This window comes from Lipotes vexillifer, unplaced genomic scaffold (assembly GCF_000442215.2).
Source record: "Lipotes vexillifer unplaced genomic scaffold, Lipotes_vexillifer_v1.1 scaffold86, whole genome shotgun sequence".
NCBI lineage: Eukaryota > Metazoa > Chordata > Mammalia > Artiodactyla > Lipotidae > Lipotes > Lipotes vexillifer.
Window position 1 is genome coordinate 1,947,231 of NW_006785406.1, and position 14,317 is coordinate 1,961,547.

Sequence of the window (14,317 nt, forward strand, 5' to 3'; positions counted from 1 at the left end):
ATTGATGTCAAATTAAACCTTTGGAATGGTGGCTGATTATGTGAAAGTGTGACAGTTGGCCAGTTTGCATTCTGACTGACTTAATGACAATCCCATACCATTCAGTATTATGTGTGTACGTTTACCCCAATTTGCATACCTAAAAAATGTTCTTTAATGAGTAAACTGGCTTATGACAGCTAAAAAATAAAAAAATACAGTGAGCCAAACAAAATGTATCTGTAGGCTGTATGGGATCTGTTCAGTGTCAGTCTGGGATGCTCTTCTCTGAAGCAAGAATGCCTTCTAGGGCCCTCCTGCCCCATGGTCATCCAGTGAAATCCCTGCAGGATGGCCTGATTGTCCTTTCTATGTCCTAACTGTATGGCAGTGTTACAAGTCTCTGAAGTTGCAAATCTGAAACCGGGCCAGGTCGATAGGTGTGTAACTGTAGCCATCTGCTATTGCTTACCTGCTGTTTCAACAATAACTGGATTGGACACAGATTCTTATCCTCTACCCAGCATCACTACCCCAGGTTTAGATTCATGTTGGAGCAACTAGGGGGGTTAGTGTTCCTCTTGTTTACAACCTAGCTGCTGACACGAGCTGGGGCTTAACCTCTTAAAAGCTGCAGAAAACAGGAGTCAACTTGAAGAAGCAAACCCTGGGTGTTGCTAAAACGTAAATGTAGGACTGGCTGCCTGGTAACGTAACCTATACATTTGCACAGGGCCAAGCGCTAAGAAGGGCCCACACTTGGTTTAATGCTCTGCTCTTGTTGTCTTGAAATTCCTAACATTTTTTGGAACAATGGTCCTGTGTTTCCATTTTGCACAGGGCCCTGCAAATTATATAGCCATCCTGCATAAATGTGACCAGAGTTGGAACCAGACCACATAAGTGGAATTCTTTTTCTGCAGGGTGGGGGTAGGAGAGGTGGAGGGGTAGGTCAGAACCTGCTACAAGTAGATAAGTTTGCACTTTTATGTGAGTTGAGGAAATACCCACGAAAATCAGGGAGCAGGAACATGCTTTCCTGACCATCATGAAAGATGAGGATGTTCTCCTCTGCTTTGTGTTGAGTAGAGAGGGTGGGGAAAGGGTCAATTTTCCATGATGTGTCCACTTCCCAAGGCTTTTCTCTCTTGTCTCAGGTGCTGGATCAGCATTAGCTTTTAGGCAAAGGAGGAGCAGGTGGGCATGGCATTAACTGTGGGGACAGATGCTGTGTTAGCATGAGAGGATTCTGGAGAATAGAAAACATCCTATGGGTAGGAGAGCCATGGGACTCAAATGTTTCCCTGATCATTTTCAGGTCAGCAAACTCTGGAGTTGCTGAGGAGCTGGGTGTGCACTGGGCATCAGAACAGTTTTACAGATGCATTTCATTTAGCACTACAAGATCAAAACATAGGATGCTGCAAAGCTACTAAAAGGACCTCACTGAACCTCTGCGAGAGATTCATTGGTGCTGGAACCATAATTAATTCCATTTCTATTGCTCCTTTATTCATTATAAATACGGTCTGCTGCAGAGGTCTCAACTGTGGGACTCTGGGTACAGTGGGAGAGTCCAATAGAGCAAGCTTTAAAAATTAGGGCTTTGTCTTTGCACTTTGGCTTTGGCCTTTTAGCAAAGGATTCAGACTGCAGCTATGGAACTTGCTCTTAGTGGGAGAGGAAGCGGAACTCAAGGGAATCTATTGTATTAATGTCCACTCTAAGTCACAGAGATTTGTAGATCAAGAAATTGCTCTGTAAACTCAGCAAACTAGATAGGATGGCCAACTAATGATTAGAACAACCCATGAATCTAGGTCTCAAGCAAGAAAAGCAAGTGTTTCCCCTGGATAATCACCCCTTCCCTCTGCAAACTCTAACACCCAAATCTTTGGGACAAGAATTGCATTAACTGTATAAATGAATTTTGGGGGGAATTGACATTTTTATTATAGTAAATTCTCCTACCCAGGAACACAGGATGCCTCTCAGACGATTCAATTCTAATTTTTATGTCCTTCAGTGAAAATTTATGGCCCTTTTTATCTTGTCCTACATATTTCTTATTAACTTTGTCTCTGGATAGTACATATTTTTCAATGCTATTTTGAATGCCATCTTTTTTTACTATAATTTCCAACTAGTTAACTAGTTCTTACTGGTATATTAGAAAGCTAATTTTTAAAAACTGAATGATTCTTTAAATTCTGTAATGTTTTACAATTTTCAAAAGTTTCCCATGATTTCATATATACTGATTTTGTATATTACCACTGAACTCTCTTATAGTTCTTATAGTTTATATCTTTTTTGGTAACTAATTATGTAATGTGCAATATACTTATACAAATATGTAATGTGCATAAATGCTGCAAGTACTTTCTCCAAGGTCAGTGTCAGAAATCATTAATTGGTCATCTGATCAAGGCTGGGTATAGTAAATCCTCAATCTGCATCTGCTGGGAGAGAATTCTCTATGGCTTTGTCATGTGCCTGCACATACTCTGAGTGAGGCACTCACTGCCCATTGTTCTGAACTATCTTTTCAAGGTTGTTTGTATAGCAAACAGCCTTGGAAGATAGAGGTAGTGTCTCCCTTGTGAGCAAAGGGAAGATTTGCTAGGAAGGATAAAAGACAGATTTTTAAGGTCAGAGTTCTTCTGTAACACATCTCATTGCATGTGCTGGTGTCCTCTGGCTCTCTTCACATTACCTGGAAATTGGTAAAAATGGTAAAAATGCTGATGCTCTGGCTACTGCTACTGATGTGAGTAATAAATGGTCTTTTATCTCTGACGCAGGAGTCTCTTGTTTTCTACCAGCATCTATGAAACTGTGTTAAGCTAACTTGTTAGCTTATAAGTAGGGTAAAATCTCAGTCTCTCTTGTTTCTTGACAGTTTTGGTGATGAGGATGGGATGTTCCAGAAACATGGTTTTCTGGAAGAGGAAAGATGAGAGTCTTATGGGTTTAAGACTGGGATCTGAGGAAAGTCCATGGAATTGGTAGCAAACATGTTCACTTAAATCGTGTGGTCAACTGGACAATAAATAGTCTTCCATTAGGAAAAATTGGGGCGGTGGTTGCAGACTAAGTATCAGGAAATAAGTTCAAAGATACCAGCCCGAATGGTGTCTGGTTGTTCCTAATTCTCCCCCAGGACTTTGTCACTAAACCAGTGGTCAGCCTCACATCCACCTCACTTAACAGCTAAGGTTTGAGTGGGGAGAGTTTTCATGTCTTTCAGAGAACAGTTATGAAGATGCACATCTACACTGAGCATTAAAGGAGGGAAATTTATGACCGCTATGGGCTTAAATCATTAAAATTTTGGCTGGCCACTTTGAAGAGGAGGGTTGGTGTGTATTAGGAAGAATGGCAATAGCGGAGACCCTTATGGCTCAAGCTCTTCTGCTGGCTATATTTCAAACAGATCCACTGGAGACAAGAGTGAAAGGTCTTAGAGGGTTTTTTTTGTTCGTTGTTTTTTTTTTTTTTTTTTTTTTTCCAGTGGGTTCTGGCTGCTATAAGGGAGCTTTCACCCTCTTAGGGAGACTTTCCTGAGAAAGACAAATTGCTGTGGAAAACTATAGTTGAGACATTGACTAGTATTTCAGTTCTTACTGCCCTGATTTGGGTTTACAATGCTAATAAAGATGACCCATTGAAGAATGAGAAACTGAACCAGAGAAATCTAGGTAGATTCTTGTGACCAGCTCCAGCACCCTGGAAAAAATCTCCCTAGTCCTTTTGTTGAAACTGGGCAAGATCTCCAGGGATGTTACCCTGGTAATGGTGTAGCACAGGGAGCAGCAAACTGTTTCTGTAAAGGGCCAAATAGTAAATATTTTAGGCTTTGTGGGCGATACTGTCTCTGCTGCAACTACTCTACTCTTCCACTATAGCACAAAAGTAGCTACGGGCTATATGTAAACAATTGTATGTGACTTTGTTCCAATAAAACCTTATTTACAAAGCAGACAGCAGGCTGGATTTGATCCATAGTTGGTTGCTGACCCCTAGTATATCAGATGCCTTGGATAAAGGTGGCATCTTCAAAGAAAGTTGCTCCTGTGCTAGCCAAGCCTGAGTCAGCAAGAGGGTGCAAACCCTGTGACTCCAGCCAAAAAGCAACATCAAAAAGAAACTTCTAGGGACTTCCCTGGTGGTGCAGTGGTTAATAATTCGCCTGCCAATGCAGGGGACACAGGTTTGAACTCTGGTCCGGGAAGATCCCACATGATGTGGAGCAACTAAGCTCATGTGCCACAACTGGGTCTGCACTCTAGAGCCCGCAAGCCACAGCTACTGAGCCCACGTGCCACAACTACTGAAGTCCGCATGCCTACAGCCTGTGCTCCACAACAAGAGAAGCCACCGCAATGAGCAGCCCACGCACCACAACGAAGAGTAGCCCCCGCTCACTGCAACTAGAGAAAGCCAGTGTACATCAATGAAGACCCAATGCAACCAAAAATAAATAAATAAATGAATAAATGAATAAATAAATAAATAAAAGAAGCTTCTCAGTGAGGAGGTTTCCAATACTGATATGGATGGTGTCAGCCATGAGGACCTGGCTGCCTGACACAGAGGTGTTATGTGGGCAGAAAACATTGGAAGTTCATTTGGTGGAGCCATGAGCTGCTACCATGATGCACAAAACCAAAAGTAAGTAAGAAACCTTATTTAATGGCATGGAGTCATTCTATCCCTCCATTCTCCCTGATCCCCTCTCCCTATCACCCCTGACCTCAGCTCCTTTAAGGAGAAAGGTGATTGAAGGTAGGGCTGAAATCTCTCTGTCTTCAAGGGGGATCAAAGGTCATACACACCCACCTGAGCAAGCCAGGGAATTTCAGGAAGAGGAAGGACTCAAGATTTTATGACTCTGTTGAAAGAGTACACAAGTCACGTGACCTGTGGGAGGAAAAGGCACCTAGATTCAGCTAGATTTGTATCTGTTACACAGACTTGGCACTTGGTATGTTGTCTTGGATATTGTTAAAACTTTCTTTTTCATACCACTGATATCTGGGAATTAAGATCAACTCCTATTACCATGTCTAGGTCTCCTTTTCCCCAGGTGTACCCTGTGCCATTTGCTACCAGAATTTAGTGAATGTACCCCTTCCCTTCCATAACCACAGCTTTCACTATTTGGATGATGTTCCATTGGTTGGTGTTATAGAGTGAATTGTGTTCCCCTCAAATTCATATGTTGTAGTTCTAACCTCCAAAGTGTCTGTATTTGGAGAGAGGGCCTTTAAAGAGGTAATTAAAGCTAAATGAGGCATAAAGGTGTGACCCTGATCCAATAGGACTGGTGTCCCTATAAGAAGAGGAAGAGACCCCACAGGTCATTGTGTATAGAAAAAAAACAAAAACAAAACCAAAAAAATACACATAAGGATGAGTAAGAAGGTGGCCATCTGCAAGCCAAGGAGAGAAGACTCAGGAGAAAGCAAACCTGCCAACATCTTGTTCTTGGACTTCCGGCCTCCAGAACTGCAAGGAAATAAATTTCTGTGGTTGAAGCCACCCAGTTTGTGGTATTTTATGTCAGCCTAGTAGACTAATACAGTTGGCAAGTCAGAGACCTCAGACTCAAAGGCCATGACTGTCACATCTCTGTCAGCAGGAGTGGCTGTTGAACCTTGAAAGAGTCGGGGTGTTCTCCAAAGTAAAGATTCTTGGGACTGTGTTGGTGGATTTACAGTGTTCAATCTCTCTGTCGAGGGGAATAGTAAAGGAAAGATTGCTGTCTTCTCTGCCTCCCATCATTAAAAGAAGGCCCAGCATCCTACTGGACTCAGAGACTTTCACCTTATGAGTGGTCATAAGAGACCTTCAAATGTTTAAGGAAATATCACCAGTAGATAATGGAGACCCCAGACAACTGCATTGATTTCTCCACAGGAAAGCTAGCCTAGGTCACTAGGGGGAGCTTCCCAGAGGACAGCTGACTGGTTATTTCTGCACACCCTGCAGGTAGTTATCTCTAGGATGGGAGTCACCAAAAGACAATTGGGATAAAACCCATCTCTGATGTTAGCTCAAGTGATTAGTGACCCTACCTCGGCCCTGAAAGGCGTTGGGGTTAGACTCAGACTATTGGCCAGGGTTGTTGGTAGAATTGCTTTAGTCTTCCTCCTTGTAGGCCAAGATCGAGTCTGAACAATCACTACCTTTCTATGGCTGGATCGATATCTTGACCTGAGTTGAAAGGTTAACACAAAAACTTAAGGAGAAAGCCACCTGATTCTCTAAGGTTTACCCTGCTGGTTTATGGGATTTGCTCTGCTGGCTGGGTCTATTACTTGGAGTCCTATGGATACCGGCTTTAATTAATGCTGTATGAGACAAATGGAATGGATTTGGAATCAGCCTCATTTCGTCTGATTGATTGAAGTGGCCAACAGAGTGAGGAAGGTCTCCAGAAGACAAGATGCTGTGTAAATCAGGGATATTTTTCTGAGACAATCCTCCATGGGTCTCTTGTATTTCTGTATGTCGCCTGAGAAAGACACTCACTATCCTTTGCTTTGGACTATCTTTTCAAGGATGCCTGTATAGTGATCAGCCTTGCAAGATATAGTGTCTCCTTCCAAGCAAAGGACAAGTTTGCTTACCTTCTTGGAAGATAGAGAAGATAGTGTCTCTCGGGACTTCCCTGGCGGTCCAGTGGTTAAGACTCTGTGCTTCCACTGCAGGGCGCACGGGTTCCATCTCTGGTTGGGAAAAAAAAGAAAAAAAAAGAAAAAAAGGAAAACAGTGCCTCTCTCTAGAGCAAAAAGCAGGCACGCTTTAAATTCATTATAAAAGATTTGGGTTCCCTAAGCTCAGGGTTCCTCTTTTGTAATGTAACCCATTATGTCTGCAGTGGTCACCTGGCCCTCTTCATGTCACGCTGTGAAAATTGAGGCTTGGGGAACTGGTGCAAAATGCTGATACTTTGGTTACAATTGTTGTGAGTAATAAATGATCCTTCATCTCTGACCCAGGAGTGTCATGTTTTCTACTAAATTCCATAAAACTGTGGCAGACTAACTTACTAACTTGCAGGAAAGAGAAAATCTCAGACACTATTCAATTCTTTTTTTTTTTTAATTAATTTTTACTGGAGTGTAGTTGCTTTACAATGTTGTATTAGTTTCTGCTGTACAGCAAAGTGAATCAGCTATACATATCCCCTCTTTTTGGGATTTCCTTCCTGTTTAGGTCACCACAGAGCACTGAGTAGAGTTCCCTGTGCTAGCCAGTAGATTCTCATTAGTGATCTAATTTATACATAGTAGTGTATATATGTCAATCCCAATCTCCCAATTCATCCCACACCCCTTCACCCCCTCTTTCCCCCTCTTGGTGTCCATACGTTTGTTCTCTACGTCTGTGTTCAGACACTGTTCAATTTATGACACACTCCAAGGAGCCACTACCAAGCTGGAGGTGGCACATAAGATGAAACTAATTTTCCATCCTTGGCCCAGAGAGTGTGAAGAAGGCCGTGGGCATGTGACAGACCATAAAAGCCCTGCCCTAGCAGGTCAAAACCGTGGGGAAAGACAGAAGAGCACAGGGGCATGGCTATGCCAGATCACGCTGTCTCTAGGCGTCACAAGAAAGTTTTTCACTTAATATGAAACAGGACTTAGCCTTGACTTCTTGCCTTATTTAATAAGGTAGTTTTGGGCTTCCCTGGTGGTACAGTGGTGAAGACTCCGCCTGCCGATGCAGGGGACACGGGTTTGTGTCCCGGTCTGGGAAGATCCCACATGCCGCAGAGTGGCTGGGCCCATGAGCCATGGCTGCTGAGCCTGCGCGTCTGGAGCCTGTGCTCCGCAACGAGAGAGGCCACAACAGGGAGAGGCCCGCGTATCGAAAAAAACAAACAAACAAACAAACAAAAAAAAATGGGCAGAAGACCTGAATAAACATTGAAAAAACTGTGTACAGGTTGATCATTGTTGCAGATGGGGGATGGTACATGTTGCTAGGGACAGACCAGGCTGCCATGGGGGGGATTCAAGGAAAACTTGTCATCTCCTTTCAAATCCTGTTTTTGTGTCCTTTTCTCTTTCCTAGATGCCCCCTTTCTATAATGAAAACCCATTTTCATGAAAGAACCTATCAATGGTCAGTTAGCCCCTAGTGTTAATTTACATTATTGGAGTGTTTTATACCTCTCAGGGAACATTCTTTGAACCCTAGCTGCATTTTGGAAAAAAATGACTCTTCCACATGGAAGACAATTACAGCATTTTAGAGCAGGCAGAGGTATTTGGACGTAGTTTCTGGCGCTCTTGGCATTGTGCCATGTCGACCACAACACTTCTCCATCTATCTGACTGGAGGGGTGCTGATGGCTGCCTCCTTGGTGCCCTTCCCCAACTCTAAACAATCCATAGTCTCTTCAAATAAAGCTGTACTAAGCTACAACTCTAAAGAAAATAAATCTATGTCACCTTTTAGAGTCTCTTGCAAATCTCCACCAGCTGGGAAACCTCAGATCTTCATTTTCATGCTAAGGGGCTCTTTTCAGAAACATATAGAACATCTGAAGGGGGAGAGAATTTTTAAGAGATCGTCATGCCAATTAACTTGGCTCATTTTAAAGCAACGGGAATGATTATCTCAGAGATTAATTGAGATTGCTAAAGGTGATGGTGGACTAGAACCTAAGTGGTCCCATAAATTCTTCTGCCGTGGTTTAGAATGAACATACCACGGGCAAAAGGGTAGAGGTTATTAAAGTGAATGAGGCCGTTGCCTTTTACACGTCGCTGACACCCTTTCATTTTGCAGCAGCAGGTAAGAGAGGAGGAGAAATCTTCATTGCCTTCACATTCGGATTATATAGTGCATTTTCTAATGTAATATGAAATATCATCCTAATGAATTAGTCTTAAATACGATGCCTATCAGAGTAATGAACAGAGTGGCTGGAAGTGAAGGATTGCTCCTGCCAGTGACATCAGAAACCATCCAGGGAAAGCAGTTATCATCCAATGCCTCATCTCCGAGGATTTAATGGCTCTGAAAGATGTGTGGAAGAATGAGTTCAGACCTTAATAAGAAATGCCTCTGAAACTACTGAATCTTTATTTTTGATTGTGAAGCAAAAAATATTGTGCGCTGGCCCTTAAACGCTCTCAGACCTCTTAGCCTGTAGTAATGGATCCTGGAACAACCCAGGGACTGGGTCTTTCTAGCTGAACGAGACCCTCAGATCATACAGTACCGGGGACAGTGTCCTAGGGACAGTCTTGTGAGGAATCAGTTCCCACTCTGGTCTTCTGTCCTGAATGAACATTTCAGAAAGGGTTTTGCTCCTCTGCAGTGACTTTACAGAAGGAGCCATGCTCCAATGTGGTGAGCCATCTTTCCCTGGCCCTCTTCACATCCTTGGATTGCTTGGGAGTGGTTCCACATGAATCCCTTGATTTATGACAGAACTGATTTTGTTTAGGTGTCCAGTTGTCACGCACTGAGCCTCATCTCAGCCCCAGGAGGTAAATCTCTATCAGTACAAATTGACCAGACATTCTGCTTACCAGTGACAGAATTCTGGCCAATGAGCTAGAAGTGAATGAGGGTGGTGGTGCTTCTGGGAATGTTTTCCTTACTCTTAAAAGCTGACACAAGGAAAGGATGTTCTCTCTAGGCCTTTAGACATTTTTGTATGAGGACATGATGCTTGAAGCTGCTGCCACCATTTTGCCACCATGAGAGTTCAAGGAGCTGAGGATGTCAGAGCCAAAAGATAGAAAGAACCTGGATCCCCAGTGACATGATTGAGCCACTGAATTAAACTGAATTTTCCCCAGTTCCAAACTTCATGTTATGTGGTATAAACGCCCTTATTTGATTTGCTCTTATTTATTCAAAAGACTTTTTGAGTTGTGTCTTCCATTACATGTGGCTGAAAGGATTCCAAACTTTGCCTCCACCATCTTTGCCTCCCCTTTCCTCATCTTACCCTCTTTTATGAAGACTTCTTTCTTTTATTTTAAATTTATTTTATTGAAGTATAGTTAATTTACAATGTTGTATTAATTTGTGCTGCACAGCAAAGTGATTCAGTTATACATATATATACATTCGTTTTCATATTCTTTTCCATTATGGTTTATCACAGGATATTGAATATAGTTCCCTGTGCTATATCCCAGGACCTTGTTGTTTATAACTTCTATATATAATAGTTTGCATCTGCTAATCCCAAACTCCTAATCCATCCCTCCCCCATGCCCCCTTGGCAACCACAAGTCTGTTCTATGTGTCTGTGAGTCCGCTTCTGTTTCATACATAAGTTCATTTGTGTCATATTTTAGATTTCACATATAAGTGATATCATATGATATTTGTCTTTCTCAGTCTGACTTACTTCACTTAGTGTGATAATCTCTAGGTCCATCCATGTTGCTGTATGTGAAGACATTTCTTAATAGATAGTTGTGGCTTACAAGCTCAGGCATCCACATAAATTCCACAACAGCTGGTCCCCTCTGAGTACCTGTATGGGACAGGGGTTCTCCAAACCTTCTTTGAAACCAGCTCAAAGGCTTAGAAAGGAACACCTTTAAAGAAGCAACCTGATAAATGCCAGATCCATTCTTCCTTTAGGGTGGAGTGGACATTCATGAAACGTCAGAAAAATGACAAGGACTTGGGCTCTTTGGCAGAGCTCTTCATGGTGGCCCATTTTCGCTTGTCTACCCATCTGGTCCTCTGAATGGGGAAACATTGTCTCACACTGCAGTATTCTGCTTGCCTGGGAAATGGGAGTTAGGTGACTGTAAGAATCAGACGACCTAAAGAATTTTTGTTTCTTAGAACTTTTTGCTTTTTCTTCCCCAAACTGAAAATAAACAGGAAAATAAATCCCCTGCATATTTCTGAATTTCTTTTCTTCCCCAGTCCTCACATCTCTAAATATATGGATCATGATAAATTTTATGAGTAACCAAGTTATACATAATACATTTTATGTTCTTAAATGTATCAAGTGATTTTAGATCTGTACAGGATGCTAAAAAACAAGAACAGACAGTGCCCAATTTGTACAATTAATTTTGGGGTGTAACTTCTTTAAGTGGGTTGCTTGAACTCAGAATGTTTTTTCTTATGGAAACAATGGTGGCTGAGTGCCAAGTCTAGACTGCAAAAGCCCACATGCTTCATAATGTGCTGCAGACTTGTCATTTACTAACCATACTAATACAATTAAACGCTTGCTGAGCCACTACTGCGTGGCTGCCTCTTTACTGCATCCTTATATAGGTTAGCTTGATCTAATTCTCACAGTTCTGTGTTGAAGGGAACCAAAGCTCAGATAGCTTAAGTAACTTGCCCAAGGACACACAGCATGTATGTGGTTAAAAAAAAAAGGACCCTGTGGTCTCTCTGGCCCTAGAATTTGTTGTTTTCACACTCACTCTGCCCTCCTGATGGGTCTCCATCACCATCTGCATCAATGTTTCTATGAAAAAATGCATTCCAAATTCTAATGGCAATGCCAAGATCACATCTCTCAGCCCTGGCAGCTAAAGTCCCCCTTTGCCCTTCCAATTTCTCTAATTTTCTTTTCAACAGCAGAGAGAGAGAGAGAGAGAGAGAGAGAGAGAGAGAGAGAGAGAGAGAGAGAGATCTATCTAGACCTGCCATCCCTCTTCCCACCAGGTTAATCTCTTCTTTCTCTACTGCTTCTGAAAGTGTTGGGAATCTTGGAAAATCAGTCAAGCTGTCTCAAGGCCTCCAATGGGCCTGCATCTCATCCAATGTACTATCACTTTATTTCTTATATTAAAAAAAATCTCCCAGTCAGGTTTTGTAAACTTTCTTGATAGCAAGTTCCATCCCACACCTTTTCCTTAAAAGCAAGTTCTCATTTCTCCTGTTACCCTGTAACTATCTCCCTGTGTGCCCTTTACTGCTCTTAGGAAGACCTTAAACTATGCTTCTTGCCTTTGGTTATTATTGATACTATATTGAGGATTCATAACTTAGTGTGTGGAGTATTTTGGACCTGGCTCCCTGATTCTTCTCCTTGTGTTTCCTGCATTCCCCCTGTGATTTCCCTGCTCCTTGTTGATCCTACCCAAGGAGAAAGAGAAGCCTGGGAATAGACATAGCACAAAGCCTTGGCCAAGGAGAAGTTGTTGCCTCTGACTGGCTAAAATGAGGTGTTTCCATTCTCTGTGGAATCACATTCTTCTGTTTACACAGATAATTGGGAGTTGGCTATATAAAGTGGAAATGACAAGAATAACAAAATAGAAAGACATTATCCACATAATCAACATTGAAAATATGCAGTTCTTGGCTAAGAAATTATCCAGGATTATTAGGAAATAAGGAATGATTAAAAATTATCACCAATATGAGTGAAAAAGTGTTCCCTTTGGAAGCTGAGCCTCCATGGTCTCTCAAGACCTTTGCTGCCATTAGTTGATTAATTAATTCATTAACACCTAGTAGAGCACAGGATATTGACTCCATGTGGCACTGAGCAGGCAGTTTGATTTCTTTAGAAAATTTCTCTTACAGGAAAGCACAGAAATAGTAAATAATTAAGCTCTAAGCTGCCCCATTGTGATCTTTTATTGATCAAGGCAGAGATTTGAGAGGAGGAAACCTTCAGGCACTCACTCCAACCAGACCATGTTTGCCCCATGATGACATGTTACCGTGAGACACTTGTTCCTATTATAAAGCCTTTAAGGAGCAAAACAAGCTCACAATGTGTCTATGGCTTGCAGTACTTCTGTCCGAGGTTAATCACCCTAGTCTTGAAGATGCAAGCATTTTCTGGTGGACTCCCAACAGGCCAGAGGAAGCGGGAGATGAGAGTGGGCTGCCTGTTGCCTTCCTAGTCCTCTCTTCATTAAGTTGGATTTTAATGCTTTTTTTTTCTAATAAAGCTATTAGAAAAATGAATTATGATTGTGAGGCTCAGTGAGACCTCCAGGGAGCGAAGGTGGGGGCATTAGCAGAAGCTCTGAGCTTGGATCATGACAGAGAAAGTGGTCTTAGCCATTCTGCCGGTGGGACTTTTGCTGCTCCTATCCCCACTCACCAGCCAGCCAACTGCTCCCCCCATCCCCAAGGTCTCCAGGTGGACCCAGGTGGGAGGGAGAGCCATCAAGATGGGATGAGTAGCTGCCTCACTGTCCCAAACCTTTCCCCATCTCTCGTCCTGCCCCAGTCCCCTTCCCTGCCATGTGTTCCTTCAGGTACCACCCCCTTTCTCTCTGTCTCTTCTCTGCAGAGCTCCTTGGAGAAATCATCTACACCCACCATCTCTACCTCCCCTCCTATGTCCTGACACCTCCCAGTCCGGGCTTTCACGATTCACTTGTAGCTGTTCCTTGGTGACAAAGCTCATCTCACTCCTCTGGGGGGTAAATCTAATCTACAATCACGTGATACAACTTCCTGCCAGGAAGCTTTGGAAATTGTCCATAACTCCTTCCTTCATGTCATCTCTTTTGGCTTTTGTGACAACTCTTTTTTTAAAAAAAATTTATTTTATACTGGAGTACAGTTGATTTATAATGTTGTGTTAGTTTCAGGTGTACAGCAAAGTGATTCAGTTATACATATACATATATCCATACCTTTCCAGATTTTTTTCCCATATAGGTTATTACAGAGTATTGAGTAGAGTTCCCTGTGCTATACAGTAGTTCCTTGTTGGTTATCTATTTTATATAGAGTAATGTGTATATGTTAATCCCAACCTCCTAATTTATCCCTCCACCCCCTTTCCCTTTGGTCACCGTAAGTGTGTTTCCAGGTCTGTGAGTCTGCCTCTGTTTTGTAAGTAAGTTCATTAACTCCCTCCTTCATATCGCCTCCTTTGGCTTTTGTGACAGCTCTTGATAGTTGCTTTCCCACTTACTCCTTGTGGCAGTTATGGAGATGCAACTCTCAGACCGCCCCTTTGAGAAAGGACTTCCTGCCTGACTGAGGCTCCCTCAGGATTCCCCTCGTCTGTAGGTCAAGGTCTTCTTGGGCGGCCCCTGGCCAATGACTGAGCAAAACCGTGGAAGGGCACAGCCACTGGCCTACAACTTGGGACCCTCTAACAGGAATCTTTGCCTCGCAGCTCCCAGCTGGGTGGTGGAGACTTAGGTCTGCACCGATCTGACCACCACCCTGCCCAATCCTGCCTCTTCCCTTCCCCTTTCTTAGGTGTTGCTCCCAGTAAACCTTTTGTTCTCTAACTCTGTCTCAGTGTTTGTTTCCTGGAGGACCCAAATGACACAATCCTTCTACTCCTCTGTTGCATTCCTGTTTGCCAGCCTCTTTTTTTTTTTTTTTTTTTTTTTTG